A 24,179-nucleotide genomic window follows, 5' to 3' on the forward strand; every position below is an offset into this window, starting at 1 on the left:
TGCAGTGTGACCCAGCTCATATCCAGCAGTCTAACTGGTGTCCCAGTGAGTCCCAGTGAGTGCCAGCGTACCCAGTGCGGCCCACCGCTTAAAAGCGCGCTGGTTTCACACTGGAAGAGGCTGGTTTTTGCAATAGGAATGGGAAAGAGGAATGTCGTCATGGGCAGCAGAAGTCGAAATTCTTGGTTGAGATCTGAAGAATCGAATAATTATGACAGATAGGCAATAATTGAATACAGCGATCAGTTTAGATCGCTTGGAAAGAATGCGTTCCCCTACGTTGAGTTTAGAATAAAGTCGGAATTGGATGTCACAGAACTAAAAGTTTAACGTGCCAGAATGGTTACCTCGGGCAGGTCATGTGACTGAGTTGTTATAGGCTTCAAACATATTAATGCTGCAGAAAAAATTCTGGCTTTTCTCAGTAAACGACAGGCTCATTGTCATGTCTGCTACTCGCACCTCCCGTGAGGTATTCCCCCACGTTTTGTAATCGTAGTGGTGGGAGAACAAGACATGCGTCATAGTGACGTATGGTGGATCTGTCTCTTCTGTAGTTAGTATCATCGTGATGTACCTGTAGGTTAGTGTTAAGCCGCAGGTCAATGTCAAGTGTAGGTTAATGTTAGTAGTTCCCTGCAGAGGGTAGAAGACCTAGAAGCTGACATTTTGCGAGCCTCGCCTCAGGACGACAAACTGCGGCATGGTGCATAGGATTGACGCTGACGTACCATAGCCGTTAGAAGATGGGTTACTTATTTCGTAAAAGACAAAGGGATGAAAGACAATGCATGCAAACTTTTACGCAGGCAACGGCAGCTTGGTGAAATCTTTCTGGAAATTATTTCTTTGTTCTATGACAAAATGTGAAGGCAATGCGCACTCTGTCACAAGACAAGGCGCATTTCGGATCTTGTTTTTTCTTCGAAGATGAAGGACAATACGAGCCCAAAATTGTAGGCGGAGATCTGCAAGGCCAGTCTTTGCCTGCATGGCGCGTGCAAGTAACAGCGACCCATAAGGGCTGGCGCTCGCGTTTTGGCGCAGTCAGAAGGGAGGCAGTAGACCTAGTCAGGTCATGGCTTCCATCCAGTGGTGCCTAGTGTTTCTGGCAGTGTTGGGTGAGTTTCATTCAATTGGAAAATTGGTTAATATGAGGTACAAGCTATTTGTAGGCATAGAAGTACGATTCGTACTCTTGATATTACTCTATACTTCTGCGGTGTGAATGGAAAACGCTCAACGACGCTACCGTAATTTGGAAAGCATTTCTTCGCCTACGGATAACGTGTATGTGTTTAGATAATTTCAATACATATTTAGCCATATTCAAGGTGAAATAGATGATAACGAAAAACAGAAAGCGCATGCACACTCGACTGAGGCTTCTGCAGAAAAGTCAGGTTAGCTGGTTGCTTCGATGTGACGTCAGCACTTACGCCGAATAACTGCAGTATGGCGGCATTACCATTGCCGAAACATAGAAAAAAAATAACAGAATTATTGCGAGAAAATTTCTCTCACAGGCGCAGGAACGTCAATTACTAAACTGTGTGGATAATGCCTAGAAACGCCTTGCTTGAATATCAAAAGGCTTCATGACGCTTCTAAGCACCTCTAAGAAAATGCTTTGCATGTCGCCCAAGGTTGCCAAGGCTTGGTGGAGTGTGATTTATAGGGCGCGTAGTAGAAAGCCGCGGGAAGTACTATGCCCATTACAGAAACCTGCGTAACATTCGCTATATCTGTGTTAGAGGAGAACTCAAAAGAAGAGCTGTATACCATTCAATCCCCAATTTTTAAATTAGGAGCTGCCGTAAAGACACCAATTTCCAATATTTCACTACAATAACTAATAATAGTGCCCAAAGCGTATGTCCCTCCGGACTTCTGCTCTAAAGGGGATATATTGAGGACCATGAAAAATTACCAAACACAACAGCGATGCAGTGGTTAACAACTGAGCTAATAAAACACAGCTAATTATTTTCATGTTGCAATTATTATTTAATCCATTGAACGAGAAGAACTATTCACGTAGATACTCCCCGTCATTTGTGTTCTCCTGCATCCCTGTATTACCTAGGTCTCCAAGCTCGCCGAAATATGCATGCTCCTTAGCCAACTTAGCCTACTCGTTAGCCTTAAACGCGAAAAAATTCTTTAAACTGTGACGCGAGTGTACACAAAAACTGCAAGCCTAATGTTGTGTTACGCCTACTTGAATGTTATTTGTTTAACTGCACCCATTCCTCGAGTGTGTTGTTTGCTGAAACACACATTATGTTTTATTTTCACAGCGATAACCTTTATTCAACACAACCGTAGTCTTTCGGACGTCCGCCGAATAGAAAAAAAATCCGCCTCCGTTCCCCCTCTGAAAGTGGGTGTACAAAACCACAGTGGATAACACAGCACCTTATCAGCGCAGTAGCGCCTATAACTCCTGGTATAGGCTTGTGCCATGCTCTTTGATGCTTCAGTTTATCCATAAATAGGCACCCAGGTGAAACAACTTAATCGAAGCTATAATTAAGATAATAAAGCTGGGAAGCAGAGAAGAAGAAAAAGTAGTTGTCTTTCCACTTCATGAGCAGAGCGCGCCACATTCACAATAATGCTGTGTTCTTAAAAATTAAATTATGGGGTTTTACTTGCCAAAACCACTTTCTGACTATGACGCGTGCCGTAGTGGAGGACTCCGGAAATTTCGACCGCCTGGGGTTCTTGAACGTGCACCTTAATCTAAGTACACGGGTGTTTTCGGATTTCGCCGCCATCGAAATGCCGCCGCCGTGGCAGATGCTGTATTCTTAGCGGTAGAAATTATTTTCTGCGTGCGACCCCAAATGTTTATTCTAACCGATGCTCTATGAAACAGCGCAACACTTAATGCGCGTGGTATTGTGCTGGCCCCAATGGTAGGCAGGAATCGACAGGCGGCTGAAAAAGTATGACATGATCAGGCGCTAAGATTTGATGACAATTAGCAGCTGATATATAAGGCGACACCCCGTTGAAATAACTTAAATGAGGCTTGTGGTAAAATCCAAAAGTCAGGGTAGGAAATAAAAATGTTTCTCCACTTCACCACCGGAGACGCCTTATACATCAAGTAGCAATTTGGCGGCAATCATGGCTTAAGTGTTACCATATAACGTGCGCGAACATTGACTTGGCGCACACCGCCTGGGCACCCTCAAATTTGGCAAGTTTGTTGTTTCGCACAAAATGCCCTCTTAGCCCCCTGAGATTAATAAAAAGAGAGAGAAAGAGCAAAGTCAGAGAGGATGACCAGAGGCGGGTTTCCGGTTTGCTAACCTGCACTGGGGTGGGGCTTATAGAGTTTGTAAAGACAACAAAGAGGGAGAAAAAAAAGAAACACGAAGAAAAGAAGAGAAGAAAAGGGAAAAAATAGTTAGCAGAAAAGGCGTTCTAATCACAGACGTTCACACAGACCGCTTGATCTCAAGATGGGCAGTAGCGCTTGCACGGCTTTCTGATGTGATGTTAGGCTGCGTGGATGTTTCAAAACTCTTCCTTTCAAGAGGATTGTTTCTGCACACTGTAGTGCGGGCACTCGCAAAGAACATGAATTCTTTCCGCGTCGCCGCAATCGCCGCAGGCTGCGATATGGGCCATCCCTGTGTGCAACGCGAAGGCATTGGTAAACGCGACGTCCAACCATAGCCTATGCTAAAGGGTAGCGTGCCTTCGGGGATGTCTGGTTGGAAGTCGGAGGCTTAATGTTGGATACAAGGCGTGTCGGGCATGCCTATTACGTGGTTGATTCCACTCTGATTTAGTGCGTTGGCATGCAAGGAGGCGGAGCATCCTTGCAGCATCTGTCGTAGACAGCGGGATTGGTATAGTAAGGCTGAACGAGCAGCTTTATCTTAATTATTTGAACGAGCAGCTTGATCGGCACGCTCATTACCAATGACACCTTAGTGCATTGGTAGTCATTGAAAAATTATTTCATACCCTTTGAGGTGATGTGGTGAGGTGGTGCATAGCCTCTATAATTTCAAACACCCACTGTTCATGCGGACGGCGCCTAAGGCCTACAATAAATGCTGTAGTGCCTCATCCAGTCGCAGAAACTCGACAATTTGGCTGTTGATTCGTCTGTATACTCTCTATACTCGATGTAGGATTTCGCAGCATTGTCTGTGGGGCATCTGGAATGAGCGTCAAAGTGTGTAGAAACTGTTGAATATTTGTTATGAAAACATCACGTGATCAATGATGAAGGAGCTGTTTATTAAAATACTTTCTTTCCTCATGTCTGTGGATAATGTACGCAATAAAAGCACCATCATTTCTAAAGTTAGTTAGTTTTTGTAGTAATTACAAAATAACCTTTGTTTTTGAATCTTTTATTTTAGGTAGCGTGAGTCCATAGGTTGAGATTTCTTGAAAATTTCTCTTTCAATGACTTCATCATAATGACTGATTCAAAGATTTTTTATAGCACACATGACAACAGGTCATTTTTCTTTATTTATTGAGAATGGAGTGATTTGATCACGCTATCATTGTGCTTTGTGACGAACATATTGTGATCCGGTCACTGGTCTGCAATTAGTGACTGAGGTTAAAAATAAGTGCACGTGTATTCAATAACTGCACAAGGGCCCCTTTCAGAACACTAACTGACGCAATTAATGTCATACACACCTGTTCTCATCGGATATCATATGTCACTGTATTTATGCCAACGGCATATCTTCGGTATACTTCGGTGGATACACCTATCTAACGTATCTGTCCTAAACTCTGGCGACGCAGCTAACAATATGCAATATCATTATGAACAGCTATGACCTCTACCGGTATGGCACATACACATAAGTCATTCGTGTGCATGACTGCGCTGTAACGTCCACTAATCAAATCATATTCGGGGTGCATGTAAAATATTGAGTGCCGTCACATCATTTCTAATTGCGAAATGCAACTATTCCGTGGTGCTGAAATATCAAACTTCATTCTGACTAAGGTGATATTGCAGATGCTCTACAGCGAAGCACAAACACAAGCAATTACTTTATATATTAACACGATAGCATCAACTGCCCCGTGTCACAAAAAATCCGATGCTGGCGTCGGACGTCGCTCGTCGAAAAACCTTTCCGAACCACAACCACGGAGGCCCTCCGCGTGGTGCAGAGGCATTACTGAACTAATTGCATTCCTCTAAGTAATATATGTGAGAAAAATGGTAAAGTACAATCTAAGCACAACCTACATACATGACAGCGTCGGAGTTTAAGTTGAATGCACCAGAAAACATAATTCTGTTGTGCGGAAACTCCAACAACAACCCATTTTCTGAGTGGCGCGGCCCACTCAGTTCCTTGCAACAACACTATCGTGCTCGGCTGCGCGCATCCCCAAGAAACCTATGATTGCCGGGAAGCGCGAAAGCACGATAAGCCGTCAGAGATCATAGAAATCTATCCCGTTCCACTTTTATAGGTGACCGTTTAACGTTGCCCAAATTATTGGTCAATGTGAATGAAGCTGGTGCGCTTTATTGACCGACAATTAGCATTATACGTTCGTATTCTTATCAGGTAATATAAGCAATTTTATTTATGCTGACTGGAGAACTTCTTGATACTTCGGCGGATACATTCTGACCTAACGTCGCTGGCCTAATCTCTGGCAACGCACCTAACAATATGTTATGTCATTATGTACAACGATGACCTCTATCGGTGTGGCAAAAATTAACATATTATTCTTATCCATTAGAGTGCAGTGAGTCTACTCATCAATATGTAGCTCGCTAGAGTGTCCTGTATACCCTGAGTTTCCTACATATGTCCAAAAAGAAATAAATATATGTTGCGTTCAACAGATGACAGTGAGTATCTCGTGTGTCATAATTGGCAAGAATTCGTGCTATCAGCTTTCCTTGAGTTCCCCTAGCCAGTAGGAGTCAGCTTTCTTACTGTATCCGTTGTTCAATTAGTAATGTGAGTGAAAGCCTTAAAATCGCATTTTGTATTCATGCAGCGACATGCGGAAGTATGATAACTGGTACAACAGGAGCCATGGCGTATTTCAATGCAAAGAAGTTTTGCGAGATATGACTAGGAAATTTCTGACCAGATGTATGCATTGCTTTGTGCAATGTTTTTTTCTAAAGAAACACTTTCAGTGCAGTATCTTTATGAATTACAAGCTTTTACCACGATAAGTTCCACACACTTAGAAATAAAGTGTAGTTGAGGTGTAATCATGCGAAAACTGTCCGCTGTCCTTTCTATGCATCTCACCAAGGGAAAGCACCCGCAGTTATGCATAAGGTAAAAGCAATTCAAATGCAAATGTAGAAATACCATTCTTGAATGTGTTTTGGTGTCTGTCATATTTCGAGACAGAAAAATGCATTGGGATGCAGCAAGCAAGCCTCATACTTCACGCACAATAAAAGACGGCTATTTTGAGCACATCTACCGTGCGCCTTGGTGGCAAATCGCAACTTCCAAGATCACTTGTATTTTTGTGTCCAGGTGGCAGGCTATTCTTCCTAATGCCTTAGTGAAAATGAGCCAAAGCATCTGTGGTCATCCAGTGCCTTCCTGAATAGCATTCTTTTTTTTCAGTGGGAACTGTGCACACCACAAGTTCCTTCGATGCTACCGATGATGGATCCACCAAGACGACTGTACAGCGTATAAATACAGTTTCGCATACTGATGGCGGTGAAGATACGGTCAATGCCGTAAAAACAGCCGTGGAGACTTCAGGCAGCGGTGGCGGCACGACGAACATGATAGGCACTGCTACCAAAACCTTACCCGTCGACATTGACCCGTTTTCCATCCGCCCAAACCTTCCATCGGGCGGAAACACGAATGGCGGCTTTATATCGCCTGTTGGTCAACCTCAACGACCTGGCGTTGCAGTCGGAGGAGCAGGAACACTCAGTGTGGATAAAGGTGGTGCCACAACGTTGACTAAAACGAAGGTTACTACAACCGTCAACTTAGTTGGCCACGCCGGTGGTTCCAGCGCTCAACCAGGTGGTCTGAATGTTGGCACAAGCGTTACTCCACCTACGCTCGGCACCGGTGGCATAGCTACTCTTCCTGGATTTCCTGCTGGCCCTGGAGTACCGACAAATTTAGGTGCACATGGAAGCACAACTGCCGGCGGCTCTATTATAGGTGGCGGAAACGTCCCATCAGTCTTACCGCATTTCCCTTCACAGGGAGCACCTGTTAGTATGGGCAAAGCCCCTGGTTCCTCTGTGCTTACTTCCGGAACTACAAACAGTGCTTCGACAATTAGTACTGGATTGAACGTGTTGCATTCTGGTACTGAAATGCCCCAACATGGCGCCCCCACAGTTGGTGTTACAGGAAGCGGTGTAGAGGTCGAAGTGCCAGGATATACTACAGGACTTGGCCGAAAGTGGAAATGGGTTCTCGGTCGCAGAACTGGAATTTTCCCTCCGTACATTCAAGCGGTCGATCCCGATATCTTGTACTCTAAACTTGGCTACCCTAACCCGAAGCTGCCAGTCCTCCCAGAATCTTTAAACAAAATTCTTAACACTGTGCCTCTTCGTCCAGTGGGTAGCGAAATGTATGGGTATTCAGGATCTACAAGAATGACTGATGTTATTCGAAGGCTCACAATCATCAAAGCGTTAAAAAATCTTTTGTCGAGCAGTAAAATTTCCCAGGGATCTAACACAAGCAAGTTGCTCACCAATGTACTCACCAGTGAAACCTCATCTCTGCTACGAGAGTCTCCCTTAGAGCGTCTTCTACTCCAAAGTGACTCATCATCGTTAAATCAGCCAGGGCAACGGAGTAGTTTGCTCTCACTTCTAGGAGGTGACCCCTACGGATTCCCTTCGAGCAGTCCTTACGCGGGAATGTTTGGTGCTCCTTACGGCAGCCTTTACGGTGGTCCGTATGGTATGCCTTATGGAAGCTCATGGCCTGTTTATCCCAGTGGTTCATTTCCAGGAAGTTCATGGCCATACAACTCTGGTAATCCTCTAGTACCTTCTCCTCCATACGGTTCAGGGTCAGGAATATACCCTGGATCTTCTTTCGGTCCTTATGACATTTCTTCAAGCTCATCATACGCAGGTTTGCCTGGTTACGGTGGAAGTTTTTTAGATAGAAGCATGCTGAGTGCTCTCATTGGAGTTAACAGCGGAAAAACGGGTGTGCGTTTCGCTCAGTCACCAGACGGGACGTTTTTGCCAGTGAGTGATCCTTTGTCAAGTATCAGCAATACATATACTAATGCTAGGCACTCCGACTTCTTAATCTCGGACTTTTTGACACATCCTCGCCAGTACACACTAACACCTGATGGACAGTTGGTGCGCAAAAGCGATGTGGCACTGCACGAAGGACGACTGTCTTCACTGTTAAGCGACACAAACAATCCATTGCACGCCCTTTTAAGGACTACTCCTGAAACAAAAACTGTGCTTGGCAGATTACTGAAATCTGGTGGGACACACCTGCCCCTGCTGTTGAAATTGTTAAGTAAGAAACCCAGATCGCCATTATCTAACAATATGCTAAAGCAGATATTATTTCCCAGACGACCAGCCGGAATATTTGGTTCGTCAATAGACAGCGTGGATTCCAACGAAGGTGCGCCAGGTGGGGCCACAAGTATGATATCGTTGCTTCGAAATGCGATAAGCAATCCAAACGATATTGCCGCGCAATATTTAGCTCGACTAACCGGAATAAGTCCCGAATCAATTGGGCTTTCCGCAAATAGCAGAACACTCCTGCACGGGTACCGTCAACCAAGTGAAAGTAGTGCATACAACGCACTTACCCAGCTATTGCTGGGATCGCAGGATCCACTAAGCACTACGAAGTCGCATCTTCCCTTCGTCAATTCAGGGGCTATTAGTCACTTCTTCCCAGAAAACCAACCGGCATCAGAAGTAACTCCGAGCTTCATAAAAGAAATTACTGAAGCCTTGCACCAAGCAGGTGGACCACGAAAAACAACAGTGGGGACGAAAGAAACAGTGGTAACAAAAACAGTAGCTCAACCACGCATATATGCTTCAGCCTTGTCACGTCATCCAAGCTCAGAAACTCATTTAACATCAAGTGCTTTTATGAACAGTGAACAGCCAATGCTAGCGTCTTCTATTACACCTGCTACATCAGGGTTCCAAGTTACGGAGCAGAGAGCCCAATCATTGTCGTCACCTCCACTACTAGGACTAAAAAATATGCCAGGTATGTCAAGTGGTATACAAGTTCCTTTTTATGGCACCACTTCTTTTAATCCACTGTTCACCAGTGGCACTCGAGTAACTTCCACTCCAGGAGTATTCGTTAATGGCCAGTTTGTTTCTTCATCCAATGGCCTTTTGGGGAACACTCTCGGGCAAACAGGGTTAACGGTACCCCTCACTACTGGATCCTACACAACGACCATTCCGGTCTCTACTGGCTTTCTATCAGCCGCAACCTCTTCGCATCCATATCTAATAGGAGGTTCTCCAATAGGCGGGCACCCGCACTACGTCGTTGAAGGCCATGAAGCACCTGGAACACGTTGGCAGCTAAAGGTGTGGCGTCATCATCCAGGCGTGTCAGCGATTGTACCGGGCCTGTCTATCGGTACTAATAGCCCAACAGGCGTCCAGCACGGAGCTTTCGGCTTCACTTCGTACGCTCCTAGCACTCCATCCATCGGACTTGTGGGTTCTTCTGGCCTAAGTGGTTTACCTATGATGGGAGCAAGCAGTTCACAATATTTCCTCCATGCTCCCGATGGAAGCGTCCTCCTAGCTCGGCAGCCTGCAAGCGCAGGTGGTAGCACAATAGCCAACTCGGGGGCAGTAAGCCAGGGCTCAAGCATGTTTGTGTCCAGGACTCGTTCCATCGGCGGAACCACCCCCGGTGCCGCTACTTCTCCAACTGGCAGCATTTTGACAACTCCTGTGAGTAGCACGAGCACGACCAAGTACGAATACACCTCATATGGCAGTGGCAACGGAAATTCGGGTCTTTCTTCTGGCATCAGCCGAGGTGTGACTTCAAGCCAAGTAGGGGCCTCGGAAAATAGTGCGTCGACGTTTACGAGTGACAGTGGAGGCAGTGACATGACCCAAAGTACGCTCTCGCAGACCAAGCTTTAGCGATAAATATTTTAAACAGAGCCGTAAACATGACAACTATTTTCTTTAGGCGAATATGAATAATTACTGCATAGGAAATATTTCATCACTGTACTATTTTACGCAATTGTAACTGCATGGTGATCACGTTCACTGGAGATTACTTCCGTGGCTGTATTTATATGCAACAGCATGGTGATTTGCTCACGGCTTCGTGAACGATGTTTTATGTAAGGACCGCGAGCAATAAAGTTTTCGTAGAAGATATTTTTCGGCTTTGTGTGATTTATGTTTAATCCCAACACTCATCAGAAAGGGATAATTTCATGACCTCATCACAGAAAAGTAGCCACTTGTTTATTTGGGACACAGAAAATGAAATAATATTGTTTAAATATCTGGAGCAAACATATAGACTTTCACGTTAACACTTTCCCAGGGTTTTTTTTTTTTTCAATGATAGCTCACATAAGTTGTATGACATGCTATACTACACTATAAAGAAACTATGCGCCGCACAGAGGTATAAAATGTTTTGGACTGATATCTTCTACTGATCTGGTTCTGGGGTTCATCAAGCGAAAACTGACATGGCGCAGACCGTTTCCTAGATTGATGGAACGTGAGGGGATTTGAAATTTTCATACCATAAATGTGTTTCCAAATGCCTAAATACATGGCACAGACCGGTTCTTAGGCTTATGGAACGTGAGGCGATTGAAATTTTCACACTATAAGTATGTTTCGTCGTGCCTAAATAGCTCTGAGAAACAATGGTTTTGCCAGGTATGGCGAAGTAAATCCACAAGAAAAGTAAGATTTTGAAGAAAACGTTTTCATCCTGCTCCCTGTTTTAGGTGAAGTCCTTGTAGGCTTACGCTTGATGGTTACAATGAATACTAATACTGTTATTGTAGCCTAGATTGCGAAAATTAGCCTTGTCTCTTGACCGGCTCACGCATCTCAGGACTATGCAAGGCACTAGACCACAAATATTACAAACCAGAGTAAGAAACACAAGGGAATAGCCACGGCCTTTGCATTGAAGATTCAAATAGTAACGTAAGAAGTAGAAAACTGAAAACATGCTTCTTTGGGATTATTGAAATCCAAGCAAGACAGAACGAGAAGCAGAAGACTTGAAGCGATTAAGAGCGTTTGAACGAGGATTGTCGTTGGAGCTTGCAGGCGTAATTCCCGCCCGAGGACTTTTGATCCGGGCAGCAACCACTTTCGTTAGCAATGTTTCATGCACGCGTTACCCACTAGCCCCGTTTACATGAAAGAGACAGCGGCGCATTGCATTTACAAGCACATTTGGGAAAGGCGATGGGATGCTGTTTACATGTAGCGCATTAATTCTCGCGCGAACGTAGCGCCCCATGGTCTCACATAAGGGAAGTGCAGCCGAATTCCTGTGTAACTGGTTTGCGGTAGTGGGCCGTGTGCATGTTGCTGGCTGAGGGCCAGCTGTACCGACTGCCGAGAGCCTGACGCTTGTGTGAAATGCTTGGGAATGCAGCGTTCCGTCTCTCTAACAGCTCACCAATATTTCATTCAGATATGATGGCAAGGAAAGCAGTAGTTTCCTCTGCGTAGAAATAGGTTCGCGTATTGCAAGCTGCGGTGAGCGAAGTTGCCGGGGGGGACGCCATTTTGCTTCTGCTTCGGGCGTTGCCATCTCGCAGCTTCGCCAGCACGACAGTCCCACTGCTAATTCCTTCTCATAATTGCTAACGCGACGATCCAGCGTTTACATGCTCCGCGAGATTCAACTCGCACCCGTAAATTTACCCTCGCCTGGTGCATAAATGCGATGCGCCTTCCTAGCGCGTTACCTCTGTTTACATTATTGCGATGCGATGCGAGAGTGTCGCATTCATGTAAACTCGGCTACTATCTCGCGCCTTCAGTGTGGCAGGATTAGCGTCTAGCTGTTTTGTACAGTAGAGCGACGGAAGTCGATGAGTGGACGAGGGGGGGGGGGATTATGCGCTTTTGTTCTGATAGGAAGCGAACAGGTAAACGTACTGTCGTTGGTTGTTCCATCGAGCATAGCGTAAACAGCGGGCACAGTGAAACGTGCTAAAATGGAAGTTTAACGTCTGACTTTTATCGAGCCCTTCGTGCACAGCATACATGGCGCACACATAACACAAATACTGTCAAGCGCTAAGTCAAATGCTGCAGACACAAGCATCAACCACGGCCGCTGGACGAAAAGAAAGCGAAACATTGTGGCCTGCAGCGTCAGGCGGGCTTCGATGGAAGAGACTGTGACAGCCCTAGTTGCATTCTCGGCCGTTTGGCCGGTGCCGAATGGCGCTCACTGTCAAAGATAGGACGCTATACTATCTTCTATATATTCTATACTCATCCCAGACAACAGTCCCCGACTGGTGGTGCCGTGGTGGATCACACTGTTGACTATGCACGTGGCACGCCGCACTCTTTTTTTTTAAATCCAGCGGCTGTGCATCAACGCATCAATCATGCCAAAGAGCGAGATAAAATGGAAGTGCCTACTGGCAATCTTGTGGTATGAATATGAGAGCTGGTGAAATGAGACAAGCAACGATGCCTAGGCACACTTGAAAAAAATATGAATAGGTGTAAACTTGAAAGAAAAGGTCAGCCATATGCATCAAACAAAGTCCAGTTTCAGCAGCAGGTAAACACGTCCACGCTGGCGCCTGCCTCGAAAGTATCGCGTTCTCATGGATGCGAGTCAGGCGTCGGACTTGCGCAATTGCAGTGTACGGTGTTACGGACTCATTCGAACAGCCGCTTCGGGTGGCGATGGTGGGCGCCGCCGCCGCCGTCGGTGTCCGGTTTCCGTAGCAGTTATCGTCCGATGAAAAAAAAGAAAATGCGCAGTAACCTCCGGGATCAAACCGGGGCGCGCTGCGTGGGAGTCAGTCACTCTACCACTGAGCCACGCGAGCACTTTCTTTATTTATTGCATGGAATCATGAGTATTGTCAATCAAAGATTGTTACATTACATTTGAGCATACATGAGACACAAATACACACATAGTACGCAGTTCAATGACAGTTCGAAATTCGGGCAAACAAAATACAAGCGTCCAGACGCGAAATCCATTCACGTACGGGATGAAAGGTAGCAACCACACTACGCACTTAAGCAGCCTCTTCTCGAAAGATAGACTTTGTCAAGTGAGGTGGCTCGACATGTTTGTCGATCATTCGGCTTCTCCATAGTCCATGAAGTCTTAATTGAGTAAACAAATCAAATCGTGTGTTACTGGCTGTCTTTTTGAAAGCAAGGAACCGGATATAATAAGGTGTGAGAGGAAGGACATTTTTATAGTTATTTGTAAAATGTCCGAAAAATGAAATGCGTCAATAGAAAATTTAAAGCAATGTTCTTTTGCCTTGATTTAATTGCAAAGTCTAAAATTTGTTTTCTAGGGAACATATAACCCTTTTTCTTGAAGCTACGTTGGAACTGGCGAGGTGCAGGTGTGCAGCTTGAAGAAAAATCTTTTCGCTGCTGGCCACGCCAGCGCTTGCTAGCATGCAACGAGAAAATGCCCTATAAACGCGTCCTAGCGCGCGAGGCGCAGCATCGATACGTGCACGTTTTGCATTGCAGTTGCATATTGTTGCACCAGGTAGAACGCCATGTAGCAAATGCACAGGTAGCGCTTCAAGGCAGTTAAATTGTTTCATGAGTTGTTTGGTGTTTGATGATGAAAATATAGAGATGTATACAGGAATTCCAGAAATAATATACTTTGTGTAGCTGAATAAATCAAGATGGCCACGTGACTAAGTCATCACCACGTTTCGAAGGATATGCCAATAACTCATATTCATTAGCATCCCATCGTGCCACTTGCTTCGCGATGTTTGGTGCGTGTCGCGTAGCGTCTATCGTGTGCCCTTGCATTGCAGTTGAATATTATAACACCAGGAGGCACGTGATGTAGTACTTCCATAGGTATGGTACAATGTATAGAAGTGTTCTTCTATACAAGGTATAGAAGAAAAAGATTATGGAGATGTATAAATATCGCTGTAATGAAACACATATACTTCACACCTGATTCATTCAAGCAGGCTTAGTGACAGTTTTTGACCGTCCAGTTACAAAGACAATGCCAATAAATCATCATCATCATTCCAATCGTATCGTGTCATTTTATATGCGCGGCCTGTAGCGTCGATTTATACAAACTTTGCATTGCGGTTCCGTTATGTTCCATGAGATGTGGCGACATGCAACCGTTCCATGTGGCAGTTGCAAGCTGCTTGTAGCTGGGCTTGGTTAAATGAAGCAGGCTAGGTGACTATTTGTCACAACCCCGCATTGGTGGGGATACCAACAAGGCATAATTATCATCATTATAGTCAACAGCAACCTGTCGTGCCGCAGGTCAAGGGATAGGAAATGTGCGCCGCGAAGTGAGATAGCTGTGTTTACACTTCGTTGCACGTTATGCGCCTCCTCGCGATGTACGAACCACTGCTGACGAAGAAAATCGTAGAGCTACGCCGCGGCTGCAACCAAGCAACATCGGGCTCAGCAGAGCACTCTAAATAAACCAAGACAATCCCCAGCACAAGCCAAAGCTCGCCGTTGACGCTGGGTGGATATTTCATATGGTTCTCGTGAAAACGACACGAAGAGACTTCGCCACGAGTACCCCGTAGTGCGTGGTGCCGAAAATGGAGCTCAAATGCAGCCGCCCCTGCAGCCTACCCTGTGACGGTGCTGCGTGTGCCAGGCAGGCCTGGGACTTTTTGTTTACAACTCTATCATTATATTGAACCCTAATATGCAGCAAGCAGAGCGCTAAATAAACCATATTTTTCCACTGTGAGATAATGAAAACATTTCTTGACTGATAACTTGCCTATTTTTTCCTGTTTCTCCTGAACGCTTTGTCACATGGCGCCATCTGATATTCACTGACATTTATTGATTTGTTCGTTCACACTTGGTTTAGATACACAGCGTGGATACATAGCCCTACTCTAAGTGGAGTCCTAAATATCCATCTTTATTGCATATCTCATTTCACAGAGGTGGACCGAATGTCCCTCCTATAAAGCAGTAAAGATGAGATAAAATTGCCACGGCATGAGCCGGGCAAAGAGAAGAGGAAGACGCTGCCTGTTGACGCCATCTTCACCTGGCCATCATCCTCGTCTTGTACATAAACATAATTCAACCATAACCATAACAGTTTTGCAGTGTAGGTGCTGGGTACTTCGACCAAGACTACGGAGCTGCGGCAACAATTCCCACGCCGAAACTGTCCCCTCGCTCAACTGCTTCCAGAAACACAGGAGCTCCCGATGTCCCACAGCAGCGACCAAAAGCGATCTCTGGCTGAACCAGTGCGGATAACCGGCGCCTGGATGCACCAGGTGAAGCCAGTGGCATGGCTAGGTCGTCTGGCACCCGGGGCTCATAGGTCTTCTGTCACCTCGCCCTCTTCGCTCCTGCGGGTGTAGTAACGAAGGCGAGGATATCGAAAATTTCCGGGGACCAGGGGTAGGGGGGTGATGTTTCAGCACCAGCACAGCCATCTTGGATACCGCGCATGTCCCCAGTGGACTCCCTTTCACGAAACTGAAAGGTGGACTCTCCTTGCCTGTCCCGGGGGCAGGCAAGGGCAGGCAAAGCAGATCGCGAGAACGCCGATCGTCGCAGAACAGCCAAAAACCAGTGCAAGATTTCTTCCAGGATAATCGAGTAGCAGGCGCCGATCTCGATCTTACCAGACACTAACCTCAACTCCGAGCGCCACCTACTCCAGCGGGTGGTCGTGCAACCGGCCGAGCTCTTGGAGGTGAAAGACCAAGACTAACAGCGCTCCTCAGCTTAGCTGGGCTAACATGGTCTCTGTTTCCAATGCTCAGCATGCCAAGATGCAGGCTCTTGAGGCAAAACTCCAACAAATGTGGCTGTTATTTTTTTTTACTTATCATACCCTCAGGGCCAGATGTATTATAGAGGGAAGTGGTTGGAGAACAACAGATAACCGAACTCACTAAGCAGTTATTAGTAATCACCCGACTACAAGAAAGACAACAAGAGCGCAGTCAGACGCCGCGCCCAACCCCACCGTCTACTCACTCACAAAACACCACAGCACCATCACGGAAAAGTAAGGTAGAAGAGCATACATACAACTCTTCACATATATCCCCAAGATTCGAGAAACTCGAACATATGGTTACTGAACTTGAGAACCAGATGCTTCACTAACACCAGTATTATCGAACAAATAGGAGCACGTCTACATGCTCTCTAAACTGGATCCACCAAACTAAAGAGTTCCGGGTAGGTGCTACCGAAACTAAAGCCTTCCGTTGGCAGTCTAGAATCACCTTCATGACATCCGGCTCCCTTAAGGGCATGGCATCCAAGCCCTACAATCGCGCATCCCTATTCGTAATATCTAAACCAACGGTTCAACCCCCTCTACTTCAACATGGCTCACACTCGTAACTACAAGATCTGGCGATCGAACTGCCGTGGGTTTTGCTGCAAACGGTGAAACCTTCAGCAGCTCGTTCGGGGTAAGGAGGCCCCGAATATCATTGCCCTTCCAGAAACGGGACGCCGTGTAACATTGGCTGGGTACAAATCCTATATTGCTTCCGAGTCGGATTTCACGACCCCTATTCTAGTTCGCTGAAATCAAATAGCCATTAAACATGATGCTGAAAAAGTCGCAATAGACCACGTGCTTCTTGAACTCATCCTTAAACGTAAGGAGGATGGAAGCATATTCATCCTTAATATCATCCCAAAGTGCCGACGCCACAAGTTCGGAACTCTATTCAGGAAGGCTCTCAGAATTTCCCAACAGCTCATAATATTATTAGGTGATTTTAACACTCCCCACACTGCATGATGATACCGCACAAATGTGGTCAAATGACGTAATATTTGGCTAGAGGAGCAACAAGAGGGACTGACACATCACCGACCCCCCGACACCCACCCGTATCGGGAATAGTGTCAGTGTGGACACCACTCCCAATCTAACTTTCATCAAAAAACATAGACAGCTGTGCTTCCAATAATGGCAGTGAAAGCCTCGGTAGCGATCATTATATTATAGAAATCCACATTCAGGCGGATCCACCCCGCAAGAATGGCAAACGAGTCACGCTCATGGAATGGGACCGCTACCGCCAGATTTGGGAAGCAATCGGCACCGAGCATATAAACGATCTGTACGCCTGAATCGGGGATCTCAGAGACTGCGAAACGCACCACGAGGGAGATCCCTGAAGAGGCTTGTCTGGTGGGGGTGAATAGATGCCTCCTACACTTGTGGAAAGCCAGAAAGAGCATGCACACCCGCTGGAAGAAGAATAATCTGAACTGTACACTCCGCGTGCGCATCGCGCAGATCGACATAAAAATCGAAGAATACGCAAACCAATTAGCCAATTACGGACCGGAGAAGGTATGCGACAGCATGCAGGGACAACACGGCCTAGCCAAAAAGCGGAACCTCCGATATCTTAAGGATTCATATAAGAGTAAATCCGAGCATAGGAAAGACCTCAGTAAGATCACTCACCAATACCAGGGCACGGACGGCGAGCTCCTAACAGAACTCAGAACCTGGTACATAGGCACAAGTGCACAAATCTCTGAGATGCAATACGCTGGTCTGGAGAATCTTAGCCTAGACGAACACACCCTAGAGGCTGAAGTACGAGCCGTCTTGCTGAAACTCCGAACTAAATCTGTACCAGGCACCGATAGCATAACCAACAAGACCCTCCAAAATCTAGTCGACGCATCTCATGCCCTAAAACCACTGTTGGGAAACAGGTTCTATACCCTCGCAATGGAAGCATGAACAAATAATACTCATACCCAAACATGCTGAGCGAATACAGCTCAAGAACTTACGCCCAATCTCTCTGAATTCATGCGTAGTAAAGATCATAAAGCTCTTCATACTGAACCCCCTCCTCAATTTCGAAGAGGTCAACAGCCTATTCCCAAACTCCATAAGTGGCTTTCGGCCTAAAATTTTCTTGGAATACGTCATGCTTCAGCATAAACATCAAGTTCTAGGCCACATATTCAAAATGTTACCCATGTTGTGCTTAGCCTTGATCTTACAAAGGCATGTGACAACGTAGCCCATCCTGCTACACTGGCGAATCTGCACTGCCCAGGGGTAGGCAAGAGGATCTACAACTACATCAAAGATGTTCTCAACAACCTCAAAGCGTAACTAAGAATAGGAGAGCCACAATTGGACAAGATCCCTCTAGGAACTCCCGACCTGCTACAGGGATCAATCTTGTCCCCCTTCCTCTTCAATTTAGCAATGATCAGGTTACAGGAACAACCTAATGAAATTCCAAATATACATCACAGTATGTATGCCGATGAAGCCTCCCTGTGGACGGGTAAAGGTAGCGATGGAGATATAGAAACCACGTTACAACAAGCTGTGGACACGGTCGAAAAGCACGTGACAGACAAAGGGGTCGCCTGCTCTCCGCAAAAATCAGAATTCTTCCTAAACAGATCCCCGACAATCCGCGTATTCGACACTAGACCACCACCAGAGATCAATGTCCAAGGCGGAGGAGGCGCGATCCCGGGGGTAAACACCATCCATTTACTCGGTCTCCTCATGCAAGTTGACGGGCGCAACAGCAACACCAATCATAAAACAGAAGCTTGCATTCAACAGACGATGCGACTCATCTCAAGAATTGCCAACCGACAATCTGCCATGCAAGTAGCCAACCTCATAAGGTTGATACAACCCTTCGTTCTCAGCCGCATCCCCAACATCACCCTTTACCTCTGCCTCAAGGCGGCTGAGAAAGACTATAAAATAGAGGGAATCATCCGGAGGGCCTAAAAACAGGCTCATGGGCTACCTATAAGGAACGGCCAACGCTAAAGTGCTGTACCTAGGTGTGCACAACAACCTCGAGGAACATGTGGAAGCCCACTTTTTATTTCAATAGGAAAGGTTCGCTCACAGTGCCGTCGGGCGAAACATCCTTCTGAACGTCGGGGTCAACTACGACTAGATGCAAAGCACTAGAGTAGACATTCCTCAACATCAGAGGTGCCATTTCAAAAGTAATCTACTCCCTGAAAACATACCTCCCTTTCTACACGGAGGGCCGAACGGTCCAAAGCCCTACATCAGAAATTTCACGCCCTCAAATACGTAGTCTATGTCGATGCATCAGAATACATAGAAGGCAACTGTATGTCCCTCGCAGTGGGGGACTCCTCATGTCAAATGCGCTCTGGTGGTTAAATCACAACCAGAAGTACTGACACGGTGGAAGAGGTGGCTGCAGCTCTGGCAATAGCCTCCACACATTGTCATTACAATATTAACGATTCCATAGCAGTAGCACGCAATTATGCAAAAGGCTGGGTCTCGTAAAACAGGCTCCCATAAAACACATACTAGACACTAACCAACATCCACGACTAAGCCAAATAATTTGGGCGCCAGCGCATAAACGGGCATGGGTAGGAGATGTAATGGGGAGGGAAGATAACTGATGGTCATTAACGGTTATGGACTGTATTGCAAGAGAAGGGAAGCGTAGCAGGGGTCGGCAGAAAGTTAGGTGGGCCGATGAGATTAAGAAGTTTGCAGGGACAACAAGGCCACAATTGGCACATGGCCGGGGTATTTGCTGAAGTATGGGAGAGGCCTTTGCCCTGCAGTGGGCGTAGCCAGGCTGATGATGATGATAATGACACTCCTCCTTACCCGGGAACGATGCCGCCCACACAGGTGCTCTAGGACTCGCCAACCGGGTATTCGGACGGCTCGCGCTAGGATCAGTGAGGAATCGCATGGTCAGACACCAGGAAATGACTCATCACTAGAGGTTAACCAGGGCGATGTAGTCGCCAGCACACAAATCGCTTGACAAGCGACAAGAAATAGCTTGGAGGCGACTTCAGAGAAACACCTACCCCAATGCCCTAGCCTATCACTACTACCAGCCGGACTACTACCCTAATAGATGTAACCATTATAAGAAAAAAAGCGGATCTGGTTCACATTATGTGGTTATGCCCCGCAGAATATCACATGAATCACGAAAATAAATAATACTGAGCAGTGTGAGGCTGTGTTGCTTAGCTCCGACTCTGACCTGCAGGTCAAGGTCATCAGAGAGCTGAATAAGCCGCCCGCACCCAAGGGCTCCTGGCTTCCTAACGACACGGTCACCCGTCAATACCCTATTTTCCAATAAAGTATTTACTCACTCACTCACTCACTCACTCACTCACTCACTCACTCACTCACTCACTCACTCACTCACTCACTCACTCACTCACTCACTCACTCACTCACTCACTCAGAAGTGCGCTCGATGAGACTCACCTTTTCCAAGAAGCTCGCACCCCCTGAGCGTCGCTACATCCCGTCCGCGTCACCAATTTGTGGGTGCGGAAAACCAGACAGACGCTGGTGCCTGCTGTCAGCAAATTATGTTTTAATAGGGCACGCTTCGTCAGGCGGGAGCGGCACCAAGCGCCACTGGCCTTCGATTTTGCAACCAGCGATTGTACTGCTCGCGCCCCACCAGCATGCTGGACGTATCGTCATCCTCTTTTGATTGGATTACTGTGGCATGTAGTAGGGCGCTACAAGCTCTTCCAGTGAAAATGGCGTGTTCATATCTAATAGACGTGCCCTAGTGACGTCATCCGTTGCTCCAGCAAGAGACCACGGAGCCTGCAACCTGCACACAGAACTCTTCAGCCATTTGAAGCGGCAAGCGTAGTTGAGAGAGGGCCAGAGCACCAAAGGGCTACCTTTCATGCGAATGTTGATTAAAATGAATAAACACTGGCTGAAGCATTCTGTTGATGTGCGATCGTTGTAAACTTTCAGTAGAAGACCTCGCAATACCTTGATTCTTGTTCACTGCTTTAACTCCTGCATCACAATCTGAAGTATGAACTTTTGATTGGGTGTGTACCATTTGCCGTATACTCACTGGAAAGCAAACCATTTGCGGCACCTGTGTAGACAGTAGGTTAAGCTACCCATGTACCCTTGAAAATTAGCGCAGAAGCATCATTTGTAAGCACTCTTCAAACTTTTGTGATGCCTAAAGACAATATATTTATGTTTACTTATTCGACTAAGCTGCTATAGATAGTCTGCTCTCATCGACACGCTGTACATATATCAATTTATGACCACCTGATTGCTCACTATTTTATAGATTTACTTAAATTACCATTTTCTTACTTTACCGAAAGCATATGATAGCCTTTGTCTTAATGAGCTTGTTATAATAGGTTTTCTGTTTCAGCATTTGTGAATGTGTGCCTTGCAAGAAATGACCTATTGTCATCCATTAGGCAGCGACGTCATGCTGACATCAATTGTATTAGATTATCAGTGACGTAAAACTTAAATGTGGATACCTCACAATAGCACACGTTCAATTAGATTTACTAATATTTTAAGTGAAGGCAGGAACATCTTGAAAGCGAATTACAATGGTCTTAAAATACCCTGGAACTTATTAACACTCTCAATATAGCTTCAGGGGAGAAATGGATCCTGATATGATCAGTACAGAACATTTTAGGACGACCTGAGGATGCCGTAATGCCCGGAATTTTTTATCCTGTGAACTAGCTGAGGCTCACATTGTGTTATCCGAGTGATTTACGAGTGAGCAAGAATTGGTAGAAAGGGTATTGGTATCCGCAAACAGTATGAAACTGCGATAGATGTGTAACCCTTCAACACATCTGACGAAGATATGAACTACCAATTGGCCTTCTTCTCCCCTCCTCCCCCAAAGTGACCCACTCAACTGCGGAAACTTCGCGCTGAGCCGATCGGACTTTGTCTTGTAAGTCTTAGGTGCTTTCACTCTATCCGCCACAGCTCTATGGAAGGCACCTCTTACGTCTACTCGGCGCGAGACTAAGGCCAAACCTGTAGCAAGAAGCGACGAAGATTAGCCCACGTGCTACAGCTCAGTGGCTGTAATGTGGTAGCACTATTAGTATTGTGAGGGTTGCAGTTCTTGCAGTATTCACTGGCATTGCAAAGAGCATTGAAATCATTGAAATAACTCATGTCCAGCACTCATCTACGGATATGTCCATCATTCACTGCCTTTGAATAATCAGTACTCAGGAACGGCCCAATTTCGATGACGCATTCTCGTGGATCGGTCAAGTTTACATACAGTCGCGAATCGCCTCACTTTCGAATGCTCAATTCCCGTGATCGGCAACATTTACTATTTCTCTTGGATCGGTTTCGATTACGCGATCATCAGTAGTGGCGCATTTTACTAGGCCAGGAAGCGATGGGCAGATATAATCGCTTTTTGGTGGGATGGTTGGTATATAGTTCGTATTATCATCCCCTTTCGTGTTTATAGGTTACTAACCATACATTTATGGTCAGTTCGCGCTGAATAATCTTTAATGGGCATACAGGAAGGTATGGGGGAGGGGGCTACGCAAATTTGTTTCACTTCAAAACTGTCTTCTTTCCCATTATCAATCGCTAACTGAAAGTTAGTGAAGTGAGAGTTTATTGATGGCGCCTTCACGGAACGGTGTACATTATTAAGGATAAGTTTTGAATGCACCCAAATCATTCCCTTATTCAGCTTTCTACACTTGTTGAGCACGTGCCTAAAGAACTTCGCAACATAGCCCGTAGCGGGTACCAACACGCAAACTCATACATTCTCGCAGAAGGTTGTAGCCTCGCGTTTCTTCAGAGATACTCTAGAAAAGGTGGTATTTTTTTATCCCCACATCCTTAAGCATAGGCGCATCTGGAGGGTCGTATGCAAGCAGTTATTTTTCAGCAGAAACACAATAAAAAAACTTTATAGGGAGCAGTTACGTAATATCTATGAGTACGTCTTAGGAAACGCGATACGCCAAGGACACGGCATCATTAAGCACGCGCGAAGTGACATCTGCATTATTGGGAATATAAAAAGAGAACCTTACTCAGCATGGCAATATTCGCAAATGACACATTCCATTTGATAAACCCGCAATTACTGAAAAATACAACGAACAAAAATTATGCCACAAGAAGGCTGATGGAAATTTGAAATCATCGCAAATTTCAATATTTTTCTCACTCAATTATTGGATAATGAGTCCCGGAAGGCAATATTGAGGCCCTGAAATACTTGCAATTTCCATGACACCAGTAATTCTCACTTCATATGCGTCGACCATCTACGCTTACTTTGTTACATTGTGTACAATAAGAAGTAAAGGTTCCACGTCACCTATTGTGTTGTCAAGAACAGAGGTAATTTTATGCGTCGCGATCACTTAGTGGTTTTGCCTTGCGCTGCTGAGCAGGAGGTAGTGAGATGAAATCTGGACACCGGAGACCTCATTTCATTGGGGGCGAAAAGCAAAAATGGCAGTGTACCCTGCAATGCTTTCGCTTTAAAGAAGCCCAGGTGGTCAAAGCCATTCCAGACTCTCACTACACCGCATCTCATAATCATATTGCGGTTCTAATGCGTAAAACACCATTACTTAAAAAATGTGATTTCTTTTGTTTTCTTCAAATGTGTTCACTAAGGCGAAGAGAGAAATAATCTTCATTTGCTCCTTGCGCCGTCAGCTCTTGTACCACCCTGTCATGCGGCACTTTTGGTTCGGGAAATGATGGTGCATCTGTTCAAACTGTAGGAAACTAAGTGCAATGCTCTTGAAATAGCGGAATTCATCTTGCCTGTCAACTGATTTGTTGTAAACACATTTACTGGTAGGCTATACGGAGTGCAGGAACGTTCGGCAGACGCTCGGTAAAAAAAAATTTCAAGGTATTATAAAACAAGGGTAGATTGTCTACCTTCTGCAACGAGGTCTAACCTATCTTCTCGTGTGTTCGTTTCAGCAGTCTTGTTGACAAACATATCTACTGCTATGACTGACACGGATATGCTGTCCATCGGCTGGAAGCCTTTGTAGTGAGATATGAAAAATGAGCCTGACGTCCATTCTCTCTATTGTTCTCACTCCAAGT

The 24,179-nt window shown here is 45.7% G+C and overlaps 1 long non-coding RNA gene across 1 annotated transcript; it reads left to right on the top strand.

Annotated features, from left to right (window-relative positions):
• Positions 1–987: 987 nt before the first annotated feature.
• LOC135918800 (uncharacterized) lies at positions 988–10,399 on the top strand. Its single transcript, XR_010569775.2, has 2 exons — positions 988–1,121; positions 6,618–10,399. It is a non-coding gene; the product is annotated as an uncharacterized lncRNA (long non-coding RNA).
• Positions 10,400–24,179: the final 13,780 nt, after the last annotated feature.

This window comes from Dermacentor albipictus, chromosome 2 (genome assembly GCF_038994185.2).
Source record: "Dermacentor albipictus isolate Rhodes 1998 colony chromosome 2, USDA_Dalb.pri_finalv2, whole genome shotgun sequence".
Lineage (NCBI taxonomy): Eukaryota > Metazoa > Arthropoda > Arachnida > Ixodida > Ixodidae > Dermacentor > Dermacentor albipictus.